Source organism: Ictidomys tridecemlineatus, chromosome 2 (assembly GCF_052094955.1).
Source record: "Ictidomys tridecemlineatus isolate mIctTri1 chromosome 2, mIctTri1.hap1, whole genome shotgun sequence".
NCBI lineage: Eukaryota > Metazoa > Chordata > Mammalia > Rodentia > Sciuridae > Ictidomys > Ictidomys tridecemlineatus.
The window spans coordinates 185057832-185072357 of NC_135478.1; the positions used below are offsets into that span (position 1 = coordinate 185057832).

General features: G+C 34.5%; 1 protein-coding gene across 7 annotated transcripts in view; it reads right to left on the minus strand.

Annotated features, from left to right (window-relative positions):
- Cped1 (cadherin like and PC-esterase domain containing 1) overlaps positions 1–14526 on the minus strand; it is a 250834-nt gene that overhangs the window by 209646 nt on the left and 26662 nt on the right. The gene's annotated exons all lie outside the window — the stretch shown is intronic.

Genomic DNA, 14526 nt, shown 5'->3' on the forward strand with positions numbered 1-14526 from the left:
CCTTTTTAAGATACACTGTTTTGGAGATGTGGCTCTCTCTGCCTTTCTTTCTCATCTGTGAAATAGAAATGCTTGTGTAGTGTTCTAGAAATGTGAGTTAAAGGAGTTAATGCATATAAAGTATGTGGCATGATACATTTAATTAGGACATAGTCAAGGTTTTCTTAAAACTATTGAATTGAAAACATTAAAAATTTTTAAGAATTATATATGGCAAGATTTTATATAGTGTTTGTAAAGAGGCAAAGGAACAGGATACAAATGGGTGTGTGTTTCTGTGTGTGTGTTTGTGTGTGTGTGCATGTGTGTGTTTGTGTGTGTGTGTGTGTGTGTGTGTGTGTGTGTGAGAGAGAGAGAGAGAGAGAGAGAGAGAGAGAGAGAGAGAGAGAGAGAGAGAGGAGCTCAAAGAAATGCCTGGAAATATGCACAACATTATTAACCACGTTATCTCTGGTGGAATTTGAAGTAATTTTCACTCACATCTTTCTTTACTTGATTGATTATTCTACCATAAACATGTAACATCTTTGTAAACAGAAAGTCCATTTTCTGAAAATGCAGTTGCAATAGGCATCCAGGCAAAAATAAACATTCTGCTCTGCAGAAAAACATTGTCTTTTCATACATCATGTTATCTTTCAAATTTTTTCAAAATTCCAATAAGATGTTATTCAATAATGAAAATGTATAGGATATTAACCTGGACCTTGAGCATTTTAAAATTCAAAATGTCTCTGATATAAGATCTTGTGCCTTAAAATACTCATTGTGACAAGGTAACAAGATGTCTTTCCATAAGATGAGAAACAAACTTGGTCTCATCATGTTATTGCATTGTTGTGTACAGTTATGAATTAGAGATTTGAGGCACCGCACAAAATGAAATTGGGGTTGACAAACCCCAGTAGGCTTTTTCTCCAGGAAGTGGACAATTAATGAATATGAATTTTTGAACAAATGAATGGAATAGCATCACTCTTCTCAGCATTCCCACTATGACCTAAGTATAATTCCCCACAAGAACCTTCATCTATTTCAAGCCACAACTTTGATTTTGAATTTTTAAGTCATACTTCCATAGAGCAATAGACAAAGTTCTCATTCCTTAAACAGCCTTGCTGATTATAAGGAGAATTTTGATATTGGGAGATTTGGTGAGGTGGGAGATTTCTTGTGAGGTGGGAGATTTCTTGTGTAGCAGAAGGGAAATAATACTATTTGACTTTTTCAGACAGAGTATTGACAGCATCAATGAAGATACTGTTATTGAAAATGATACTCAACTTTTCCAAGAATTTTAATTTTAGAAACTAATGCAAAAGAAGTAATTAAGAATCTAGACATAGATTTATATACAAAGAATGTTATCAATGCATTATTTATGACAGCAATAGATTAGAAATATGATAAATATAAATAATGATGTTGGAAAGATTAAGTAAATATTAAAATAGTAATATAATCTTATGTAATCACTGAAATATTTATGAAGTTTAATGCATACGTTTGAAATAATATCAAACTAAAAACTGTATAAAATATATAAAAATATTGCAAAGAAAGATATTCAAAATTAACTATCTTTTTTATAGGTAATTGTAAATAATATCGGGGCTACAGGGAATTTCCCCTGTTTATTATTATTTCTAAGTGGGAGTAGACATCAGATTATCTAATTTAAAAATGTCCATCTTGTATATTAAAAGCATCAGAGAAATTAAGTAAATTAATCATGGTTTGCATGCAACCCAGGCCCATTTTACTTTTCTTCCAGAGGCTTATAATTGAGAATTGAGATAAATCAGATATCCATATTTTGCCTTAATCTTACAACCTTCCAACAAGCCCAATGTATCCAAAGATAGTTTGTTGCTTGTTGCTCTCAATTCAAATGAGATCCTTGATTTTGACTACAAAGAATTAAGCTAATATGTGTCAAGTTTTGCAAGTCAACTCAAATTTGATGGGGGTACCATCTATGTAAATTTAGTAGTAGGGAGTTATATGGATGTGGAAGAATGGTTCAAGATCCTGATAAGGCAAATGGGGGATTATTTAGACATTAAATAGCCAGAACTTCATTGTGCCTCTGGAAGAAACACTGAAACCCAATAATAACAAAGTACCTAGCACAGTGATTCTGAACTTACAATTCTAATATTAGAGTATTAACATCACGTGAAAACATGATAGAAATCCAAATCCTTAACCTGCCTCCCCATTCTTCTTGAATAGGTTCTACTCTGAGTAGAACCCAGAATTCTGTGACTTAACAAGCTTTCTAGACAATTCCAAAATACGCCAAATCTGAGAATCATGATCCTAGCAAATCAGTAAGTACTGTAAGAGAACTTTGCCAAAGCTATGTTCTTTAGCAAACATTCAAACAGGGATTCCCTGTACCTTCTCATAATTACATAAAGAGTTAGCTATTAGAGATGCAGGCCCTCCCAACCAGAGAATTCTCAACTCTTCATACCCCTTAATCACTTGTTTGGTCACTCTGATAAGGAGGTGGAATGCTAAACAAGATTTTTTAAATTCCGAGAGTGCTCTGCTGTAAATGGAACATTTTGTTGCATACATGATGAGATTCACATATGCTTTTCATATTTTTCCTAAGAGAAAGAGCTGAAAGAAGTTATTATTATTATAGAAAGGTTATTATTAACTTGTTGGTAGAATTCTTCTTTCTTTGACAACAGAGACATTTGACCAAATCTGAAACAAGGTTACACTAGGGTCAGGGATATATGAGTTCTGTTCTTCAGTTGACTGTGCACAGACACATCTGAGCACATTTCAATTTACTCTAACATATACCTATTTCCTATCACTATCAAAAATTTTTCCCTAAATTTCAACAAACATGATTCTTATATATGGGAAAGAAAGATTCAGTGTTTTTGTTAGTATTTTGTGGGTTTATTTATTTTAATTTTTATGCATTTAGTTGTGTGTCTACTGATATATGCAAGGCACTGTCCTATGCAGAATAACATATAAGCAGATAAATAAAACAATCCCTGCTTTACTGTTTATAGTACAGAAGAAGAGATAAGCTGAGCACAAAAAAATTATTAAAAGTATGACAAAGCATATTCTAGGCATCAGAGACATATGAATGATATGTGATTAGGCTGCTTTATTTGTTTATTGTTTTTAATTTGAGAAAAACTTCTAGGGAAGAACTTCATATATTTATTTGGACTTTAAGAAATGACAGAAAGGCGGTCCTATGGTTTCGACATGGTTTTGGTGTCCTCAAAGATTCCTGTGTTGGAAGCTTAGTTCCCAGCATGGTGGAGAAAGTTGGTTTGAAACATCTAGGAAGAAGACCTAGGGACCTAGGAAGAAGTTCTTAGGTCAATTAGGTGAGGCGATGGAGACCATGTTCCTGCAGGTGAAACCTGACTTATACAGGACACAACCCTAGGGAAAAAAACATGAATAGCAGTGCAAAGTAGAAAGCTTTGAAATGTAATAAGGCAAATTCCTAATTGCTATAGTTCTCTGTCCTAACCACATATTAATATCACCTGGAAAATCTTTTTATAAATATAATCATGCTTATCCTATAGCAATAAATACATAGCTATGTTTATAGTAGCACAATTCACAAGAACCAAACTATGAAACCCAACCTAGGGGTCTACCAACAGAAGAGAGAATAATGAAAATGTGTTGTATGTATACACAATCGAGTTTTATTCAGCCATAAAATAAGAATGAAATTATGTCATTTGCAGGAAAATGGATGGAACTTGAAACCATTATGTTAAGCAAAATAATTCGAATTTAGAAGGTTTGACTCATGTGGAAGCTAGAAAGGAAAAATGAAAAGAAAGGTGGGGAAGAAAGGGTCTCATAAAAATTGAAGGGAGATCAGTAGAGTAGAGGAAAGGGACTAGGACGAGGGAAGAGAGGAAGAAAAGGGGAAGTATAAAGGAATGATATAATCCAAATTATATTGTTACATTGTGTGCATGTACAAATATGCAATAAATCTCACCATTTTGCAAAACTATAGTGCACCAATAAAATATAGGAAAAAAGAACTATGAAAAAATTATATAATGATTATCAGGCCTATCCCCTTTTCTCCAAATTCTAAAATAATTTTCTGGAGTGGGATTTGGGCATTGCCTTTAAAATTTTGTCAATTTCCTTAAGTAATTCAAATGTGTGGACAGGCCTAAGAGTAGAAGCTGTGAGCTTGTCTGATACAATAGTGCAAAAGGTATTGAATGTTAGGCAAAAAAATATGTACTCTGGTTGGGAAACAATAGGGGAGCATTTATTAGCTACTGTGGTAGCACAGAGAGCCCAAAGCAATTGCAAGGAAGGTGGTGCCCAGGCAGAGAACAGGCACAGTTTACAGGGCTTGGTAACCTGTGTGGCAAGTGAAAAGGCTAGAGAAGAACTGACAGTAAGATTTAGAGCCAGAGAGATTAAGGGAATACAGAACTAGTGGCAAGAACATGTCAGGCAAGAATAACAGATATTGCTAGGGCAGGATAATCAGTTCTGTTGTACACATGTTAAGGCAATGGGGCACAACAATCAAAACATCTACCAGATATCTGGAAAAGCTTGCCTCTCAAATTCTGCCTGTAGGAGACAGATTGGGATTCCATGTTATTTAGAAACTTTATCCCCCTGTGAGGTTATAGAATTTGGAGCATACAAGAATTTATTGATGGAGTATTAAGATGGGAGCAGGGGGAGATGGATCAGGATGAATACCTTGGAGAAAACCCATCTTTGGAGAAATAACAAAAAGAAGGAGGGACAGAAAGACGGAAGAAGCAAGCTAAGGCAACATTAAGAAGTAAAGAGAGCCCCGGGGTGATGGTGCATCACTGTTATCCCAGCAGCTGGAGAACTCTGAGAAGCTGAGGCAGGAGAATGGAGAGTTCAAAGCCAGGCTCAGCACAAGTGAGGCACTAAGCAACTCAGTGAGACCCTGTCTCTAAATAAAGTACAAAATAGGGCTGGGGATGTGGTTCAGTGGCTAAGTGCCCCTGACTTCAATCCCTGGTACCAAAAGAGAGAGAGAGAGAGAGAGAGAGAGAGAGAGAGAGAGAGAGAGAGAGAGAGAGAGAGAGAGAGGTTCATAAAAACATTCCCAGTCCCATTGCCCCTCCTCAGTGCAAGAACAGGTGTTATCCCCTCATGGTGTGTGCATTTCACCAAATTGGGAAATGCTGTTAAGGATAAGATCATGAAAATTCTGAAATGCTCTCAGATAATTCACATCAATGCTTAATTTATAATTTTTTTTAAAAAAAATTATATGACTTTTGAGAAAAAACTGATATTCTAGTCACATTCAAATCTACTTTTGTACCAAAATTAATGCGACTACAAAAATAGTAACTGGATTTTGTAACAAAAAGGAGATTTCCTTCTTTTTTTTTTTTTTGGTAAATTTTGGAAGAACAATTTTAGGAGCAATGGGGTGGAGAGACAGATTACAGAGAGCAACTTTAACTAAAGAAGATGATGTTTCTGAAAGGATATCTGGGGGGAGATACTCATTAATTTGGGGAAAGTCAAGTCTTGATTTGAAAAGTTTCAACAACTATCTAATATTGAGATTAGAAAGTAAAAGAGGTAGAAAAATGAAAAAGTAGCCTCAGAAATATGGTTAGATGCACTTTGATTTCTCTCAAATTGAAGAAAATATTTAAAATATTTTAAGCAGATAAATCTGATACACTAGAAGAGTGAACACACTGTGTCCCCAAACTCCCTTTTAGCTTATCCACACTGTCACTTGAAAGGCCCCATATGAAGGAGTTTGTTTTTCTTTTCTGGAGTCTTTCCTCAATCTAAATATAATAAGGATATTATTTGTTTTTGCAAATTACATCTGCCATTCAAAGCCCAGTTTAGTCTGCGGCAAAACCAAAAAATATATAATAATAATAATCTAATTTTAAAAGTCTTTTTCATTCTAAAGATATAAGAAAATTTAAAAATGACTTAAAATGAGTTATTTATTAAAATCTCAATGCTACATCTTTTTAGAAAACATAAGTAGGAGAAAATACGTTGAATGAAACAGTTTGGAAAAATTATCTCCAAAGTTTTATTAAACATTTCCCAGTTTTGGAAAATTCAAATACCCAATCTGGTTTCTATGAAACTTTAAAAGATCAAACAATTACCAAGAAGCTCAGCTTGAAGGAGAAACGCTACGGATTTCAGTCAACATCTGGTTACCATTTTCGATTGTAAGAACTAACCCACTTAAGGAAGTAGTTTAGTTTGGGGGAGAGTAAAAAAGCAAGACACTGGGTTTTTGTTCTCTTTGCCCAGTGGAGGGTAAAGGAAACATCAGAATGGGAGGTCACTCCTAGCTCAACTTTTATAAATAAGAAAGTTTTTTCAAAAATTAAAGTAAATGAAACTCAAGTCCTTGTAGTATAAACATCTCAACCAGAGTTAAGGTTAAGTAAACATTCCTTGAGCTCCAGTGTGCCAATTAAAGAACAAATTCTATTTGGTTGTAAATATATCAGTAATTCCCTAACACTGAAAAAAAATAACAATAAACTGGCAAACACAATTGCGGAGGGTCCTAATACAATAAAATAGAACAGTATGTCTTCATAAGTTTCTTTGATTCAATTTCTCTTTTGCCTCTTTTGATTAACTAAAGTACGGAAGCACTTCAGATACTACCCAAAGCCCATTACTTGTGTAATAAAAACCGTGTGTCAGATGTGTTCTAGGTGAAACACCGACAAGGCAAAACACACTGCGCCTTTTAAATGTGACCTTTACTCTTATGTCTTCCTGTTAAATAGTTATATAGCAAATTAAAGTCAGGAAAGCAGCAGGAAGCTGGTGGGCAGCTACAGGAGTAAAAGGAATGAGAAGTTCATTAGACTCTCAAGTTTTAAATTATCAGTAGAAGCATCTGCAACAAATGTGCACAAATAGCCACAGGGGACCACCTCCAAATATGGTCCAGAATGATACTTCCCCACTCCTTCCTTTCCCCACATTTCCCTCTTCCACCCACAAAAATGCCAGACTAAATAAAAACAACAAATAAAGAAAAGAAATCCTAAGGACCACAGAGATTTAAATTTTTGTCTTGCCTTCTTTTATTCTCTGTGCACAAGTATTAGACAACTTTGTAAAACTGCAGAGTGGAATAAGACTTTGGTGGTCATTTCTCTTGTTCTCCTATTCGATGTGGCAACCTCCTTATGTGCATCATGGACTTGTTTCTGTCCCCACCCATCTTCCAAGCTGGGAAGATGTCCACTGATTGATTTAATGATGGTCAGCCTTAAATTGGCTCTAGTTATGCCTTCTAGGGTTGCTACAACAAATCTTGCATCAACACATCTCATTAAATAATGGGATTACAAAAATATTGTCTCACAGGGTCTCCCAGAAACATTCTTTTCCACTGGAATAACCCATTTTCTCATTCCCGCTACAGTCCTGTTTCTGCTACAATCATAGAAATATGCCTTTCTCAAGGATCCATAAATAATTCTGACTCGGTGATAAAATTACTCTCTTTCATAGTCTTTTGGACTATATTTTACTTATATTCTATCCTGGGAGCAGGTTGAAACTTTTGGAAAATATCTATTCTGCTTTAGGTTGCTGTACCATTCTATAAGTTAAAACAATGATTTACTAAACAGTATCTGGATGGTAGGAAAACAAGTGATTTGATGGTGCCTCTCTATTTTTTTTTTAGAGAAGTATATGTTATAACAATGCTGGGTCACAAGATATATTTTTCCAAAGCAAGGTATTAGAATAGTGTAAAGTGATGTTTTACACTATGCTAAGAAATGAGCCAGAGAAAAATAATGTAGAGGATAGAGAGAAACATAAATGACAGGATGAAGTTTTTGACTGTTTCTTCTTATTGCATTATATGTTTACAAATATCAAAAGCTAAATGCTTACTTTACTTATTCTTTACTGGGGAGCATCTTTAGGTAACACTATATGTTATATTGCTTTATGGAATACTAAGCCATCAGTAAATGAATTATCATCTCTAAACAGATGACCCACAAATTTATCTCTTCTACCTTGGTCTCTGCTTGAGTTTCTGATAAACACTTTCCTTTGCAGAGCTCAAAACACCTACAACTGAATATATGTGAAACTAAACTCATATCCCTTTCTCCAAAAGGAACAGGCTGAGAAACAGTGGCAAATATCAGTAGGAAGCCTTGAAAACAAGAAAGAGTAAAATTCTGAAAAAGGGACACAGCTTGTAAAAATCCCTGCAGTCTAGAATTAGTTGATATTTGAAATTAATGTGTGTGTACTACTGTACTTCTGTTTGCTTTCTGTTTGTTATAAGAGCAGATTTGTGCATGAGAGGCATATCAGTGTTCCTCTAAGTTTACATAAAAATAGAAAGTTTATTTACTAAGTTTTATTGTAGGTTTCCTGAGGTATTCACTGTTAAAAGGACCTAAATATTAGTGCACTAGTTTATCTTCACTTATTCCTGCATTTAGTAAATATTTATTGCATGCCCCTCTGTAGAGGGCATGGTTTTAAGTGATGAGCAGAAACAAAAAAAAAAAGCAGAAAAATAAAACACTTACGGATTGTTTTTGATCTGAGGCTTTTCTAAGACAATGTGACCCAGGAGAGTGTGTGTCAGAATTTCAGGAGAGTTTGCATCCCATATCTTTTAAAAAGAACATGCAAGTTGAGGGAGTCTAACTTGAAAAGCACCTTTGGAGTTCATTTAATCCACAGTATAATCCTTATGCTACTTTATATTTTAAAAGGACCTCCCTAGAGAGGACTATGACATTCTCCTTTCCGTAAGTTCGTGACAGCAATAACAATATTATCTCCCAATTTTGGGGTGTTTGGATGTGCTAATCTCAAAGCAATAAAGCTGCACATGAGAAAATTGAGTTTTGAGAAGTTAAGAAACATGCCCAAGGTTATGTAACTATTCAAAGACCTGAAAGCCAACACTAAGGACTCCAACTCAGGTTCTCTTACTCCAAAGCTTACAATTTTTAATTACTACCGTCCACTACTTGCCCAAGCAAGTATTTAAGAAAAATTAAAATCTCAATTTCCTTATAAATTATTTTTTAATAAAAATAAGCTAAAGAAAATTTTGAAATATGTTTTTTATTAGAAAGGTTCAGATTGACCTGTAGGAGATGTTTCTTTTCATACAAACATCAGAAATAGCTTTTGGCAAGTAGCCACTATAAATAATCCTTCAAAATTAGACTAAATTTTAAGTTATCCACAGATATGTTGGACATCTTTAAAAGTTATATAAATCAAAATACAGGAGGACAGAAACACATTAAGCGGGAAGACTAATATATTTTTACATTAAGTAGAGATCTGTATCTCTCAATCTATTAGCTCTATATTTTAATAGTGTTTCTCAAGAGCACATTTGGGTAAATTACAGAGTCCTAATTGGGAGGGAAAAGGTTGTGAAGCAGCATTACTTAAAATATCATTCTCCAGGACATAATATATCAAGTTAAATATCAATATAAACAAAATAAATAACATTCATCATGATATTAACCTCAGTCATTCATAGAAATGCCTTCAGGGATTCATGCTATCATGGTACACTCCCACTGAGATTGCTTGAGGAACTAAGACATGATATCTACTTCATTTGCAACCCAAATGTTGTTCTGGCCCTTAGTCCATTGTAATTTCTTAATAGTATCTAGTTATTACCCTTTATGGAAAAAAAGAAATTTAAATACACTACTTGGGCATATGAAAATTTGGAAGGAGGAATTGTAATATTCCCTTCTTCATGTGAAACTTCTCTTCTGTTGTTGGTTTACATATTTGGATGCTCACAACCAAAGCTCAGCCTAAATTATGGTAGCTAAGGGAAATATGCAGGTTGGGTCCCTAGTTTTATATTTCCATTTTCGTAATTTTGTTATCATATACATCGAATTCATTTTGAATAAGGTGTGGTATGAGTTTAAAAACTAAATTCCTCAATCATAAAGTCTAACAATCAGCTTGGTGTGGGATCAAATTACAACCAATTAGTTTGAGTACAAGAGTCAGAAAACTTGTTGTTGTTGTTGTTTTAAGAGTCCAATAATACAAATTTTAGGCTTTCCGGGCTGTACAGTCTCTGTTGCAAATAATCAACTCTATTGTTGTAGAACAAAAAGCAGCGAAACATAAAATGAAAAAAAAATGATTATGTCTGTGTCCCAATAAACCTTTATTTGCAAAAATAGGCAGTGGGCCAAGTTTGGCCAGTGGACTGTATTTTCCAGGCCCTGAAAGGAAAATCAATAAGATATTTCACTTTTTGTATTTCTTCATAAAGCATTCTATGTAAAAACCCCAAGTTGTAAGAACAAAAGCAATTTTGAAACCATAAAGGCGACTCCAATTCTGCAACTTTGATAGCAGGTTCCCATTTTGTTTTTCACTTGGATCATAATACACATAATTTGAAAGTACAAGATGTATTTGGAAGTTGGAAGTAAATTGCTAAATGTTCACTATCCTTCAATTATACAAAAATAAAATTTTGAACCAATGAAAAAAATCTACTCTGAGTCAGAGTCCCATAGACCACATATTACTTGGATTTCACTGGGAAGATTCAAAACTTTTGGAGAACATCTATGCTCTTTTGGGTTACTATGCACTGAAGGACTTACTAAATAGCACCTACGTAATAGGAAAGAGAATAACTGGATGGCGTCTCTATCTTTTTTTTTAGAGAATTATATGTTCTCACAAACACAGGATATTTTTTTTTCCAAAGCAAGGAATTGGAAGAACATAAAAGTATGTTTTTATCTTGTGACATTTTGTAGGCCTAATTCTACACAGTTTGTCCTTATAGGGTTCTCAAAACCAGTAAAAAGATGAAGTACCGATTGTAAATATCTACACAGTGAAATCATAAGTACTGCAATGGCCTAATAGCAAGCTGATTTTTGCTTTATCTTATTTTTAAAATAACTCTAAAAGTTGACATTTCTTGAATCAATAATAATTCCCTTGGAATAGTGTTCTCCAAACTGGGTTACACATAAGAATTACCTGTATCTGCTTTTATCATATGAAATTATGGGCCCCATTCCCAGACTACTAAGTAAGATAAAATGTTGGCTTGCCTTTGCTTTGCCTCCTCCCAGAACTTTGATGAGTTTGGACATAGTGAATTAATCTTCACCACATACTTCTCTGAAATAAATATCACTACCACCGTTAATACAGAGCGAGGGCTCGGAGAACTTAAATTTCTTAAGGTCACATATTCACAGCCCTATAGCCGTTTTCAATAAGCCATCAACTTCTGCTAGGCCACTAGAATGAAATTAACCAGGAGGAAGAACATAAAGCCCATTTTCTAATTTAGGATCTGAGATTGCCTACCTTTCTTTTCAAATGGTATTTACTAAAAAGGCAGGAAAATCATAAAATATAATGCCCAAATGTTACTCTATCAGAACAGATTATATTTAATACAAAAGTGTTGCCTGGGAAGCTTATCATCCTTTTGCTGTTTCCAATTTTTATTCTTTCTGTTCTCACAAGGTTAAAAAAAGAAAGTGGCTCCAAGCTGGAAAAAGACCACCTGTGCATCAAAGGATGGCACAGAAAGAAGTGAGGAGAAGTGATTTGGATCAAGTCAGGAGAGGAAAGAAACGCAGGTGGAATGGACAGGCACAAAAAGGAAAATACATTTTATAATTATTTTCCTATAAACATGAATGTATTTGATCAATGTGTTAATCCTGCACTTGGGTACTCAGTAGCATTTGTGGCACTATCTACTTGTTTTGACTAATGCAATATTTTCAAATTGCAGGTCAGCAAACAGCAGAAACTACGATGGCAAAATGAAAGGTAGATAGACTAGAGCTTCAGATCATTCTGAGACACTTCCACTTCCCCCAGGCTGCTCACCCTGGGGAGACTAAGTTTACATGTGCCAATACAGCATCATGCTCTCTGTTGATATGCACACAGTAAAATAACCAAGAAGTAAAAACGCAACACTAAAGCAAAGCAAATTTTACTAAGGATCATATTTCTAGAAAATATTTTTGTAATAAGTGCCTTGATTCAAATATAATTTATAGATTAAATTGATGGCAATGGAAAATAAGGTGTGATTTTTAAAACTGTTTTATTTTCTGTGTGACAAAAAAAATAAAGTAAATATTAGATTAGAATCAGAAAAAAATGTTTTGTTTCAGGTGTTTGAAGCACAGTGCTCTAAAGTGAAGATTATGAAATTAAATTAAAAAAATAAAAACCAATTTTCCATACTCATGAAATTGTGAAATTACTACCCTTTCTTGAGGCCTATCCAAAAATAATAGCTTGTGATAGAGAGTAAAAGAATGCCAAGAAAGAGTTAGAAAGGAGATGTTTTTAGAGCTGTGGGAATGCGGGAAAAGGAAGCCAAATCAGCATTTGCACTGGCAAAGACTGAGGACATCATATAGGAATCTTCTAACATTGGGCATAGCAGCTCCTTTGGCTGCCAGATTCTATTGCCTTCAGGCTGTCTTTGCACTTCCTTGATATTTGGAAGCTGCAAAATAATCTTTTTTTTTTTTTTAACTTGTCAAACTGACCCAAAGACATCAAGGGAAAGAGGAAATGTAATCCATCTGTTTTGCAGCTGGAGAGAATTGAAAATTGAAATCGAATCAAAGTTGAAATGCACAGATAATCCATGTTGCATCCATAGTAAGTCAGGGGCAGCACCAAGGAGGTAGGGAAATACATGAAATTTAGACCACAGTCTCATGTCATCAGAACCACTTTGCATTACTTCAGGAGCACAGTTCACATGACAGTGTGCAGAGGCCACACAATCGCCCCATTCAGTGACAGGATGTGATGTCTTGTGGGACAAGAGAGAGACTAAACATTCTATATTTTTCCCTTGTAACAAGAATTAATCTGATGAATAGGTTTTGGACCATATCACTTATGGATGTTCCAGAACCCTAGATTGATGATCTTAGCAGAGCCAAACCCAGCAAAACCATGAGGTTTGAAAACTTTATTTTCTGCTCTCATTACTATTCCAGAGCTTTCATATTCCTTTTAAAATTTTTTTCCAAAACACCTCCCCAACTTTCTTTCAATTTTCTTTCCAGGAAAGGGCACCTAACTGAAAAGGAATCACTATAATTGGAGCAAGATTATTAGAAAAACAAAAAACAGAGATCTGATCATTCTCTCCCAAAGGAAACCACTATGGATCTCAGCAGTTAATTCAAATTGCTTCTCCCCCAACTCCATTTTTTTAAATATATATATATATATATATATATATATATATATATATATATATATAATTATCAATGGACCTTTATCTTATTTATTTATTTATATGTGGTGCTGAGAATCCAACTCAGTGCCTTACACATACCAGGCAAGTGCTCTACCACTGAGCCACAACCCCAGCCCTCCCTGCTCCCTTTTATTGAATAGGAAAATAGATATACAGTTAGCTCTTCATATCCATGGGTTCCCCATCCACAGATTCAACCAACTACAAATTGAAATTATTTTTTAATTGCATCTGTACTAAACACATACAGAATTTTTTCCTTGTCATGATTCCCTAAGTGATATAACAACTGTGTACATCATAATATGTTTATTAGGTGTTATAAGTAATCTAAGGCTGATTTAAGTATTCAGGCTCATATGTTTAGGTCATATGTAAAGACTATACCACTTTTCATAAAGGATTTGTTCAGCCTTTTTTTTTTTTTTGGTATTTGTGGGGGTCCCTAAACCAGTCCCTTTGGATACTGAACAGTCCCTTTGGATACTGAAGGATGACTATACTGTATAATGATAATAAGTCTGATTTGCTTGTGTTGAGTGAGTATTCTAGATCATTGTAGCTCTCACAATGGCAGCCTAGTATAGGATGATGGGCCAAAATAGAGACTAAAGCAACAGAGAGGAAGAGGAAGAACACAGAAAGTAAGAGTTGGCACACAGGTCTGCCCTTCCATCCTTCTCCTGCATCTGGTGTAAGATACATGGTGAGTCACTTGCGTGGAGGAATTAATATTTCCTAGTCATTAGCTCTTTGAAGGCTACAGTGTGTTTTAAATAGGCTCCTGGATGGAGAGTGAGGATTGAATCTGCCATAGTGTTAGTTATTGGAAATGTTAGCTGTTATTGTTTCTGCCCTTTTAACCCTCATCATCTACTTAATTTTCTTTTTAAATAACTTGTTTAAAAACTTGTCTCTTATTTTTCTCTTCAAATGATAGAAATAAAATTACCTGACAAGTAATGGTGTATATAATAAATATTCTTACTTCTTTCATATTTAGAGTCATCTGTGAGTCATATTTAAGCTGGCTTCTTGAAACAATTTCCAGCACATTCTACTTGCAGTCAAATGAAGTGGCAATTTTCTTAAAATATGGAGCAGTTTGGTGCTGGGAAGAACATGTATTCAGGCTCATAAACATAAACATTTTTAATGTAGCATTTAAACATGAACTA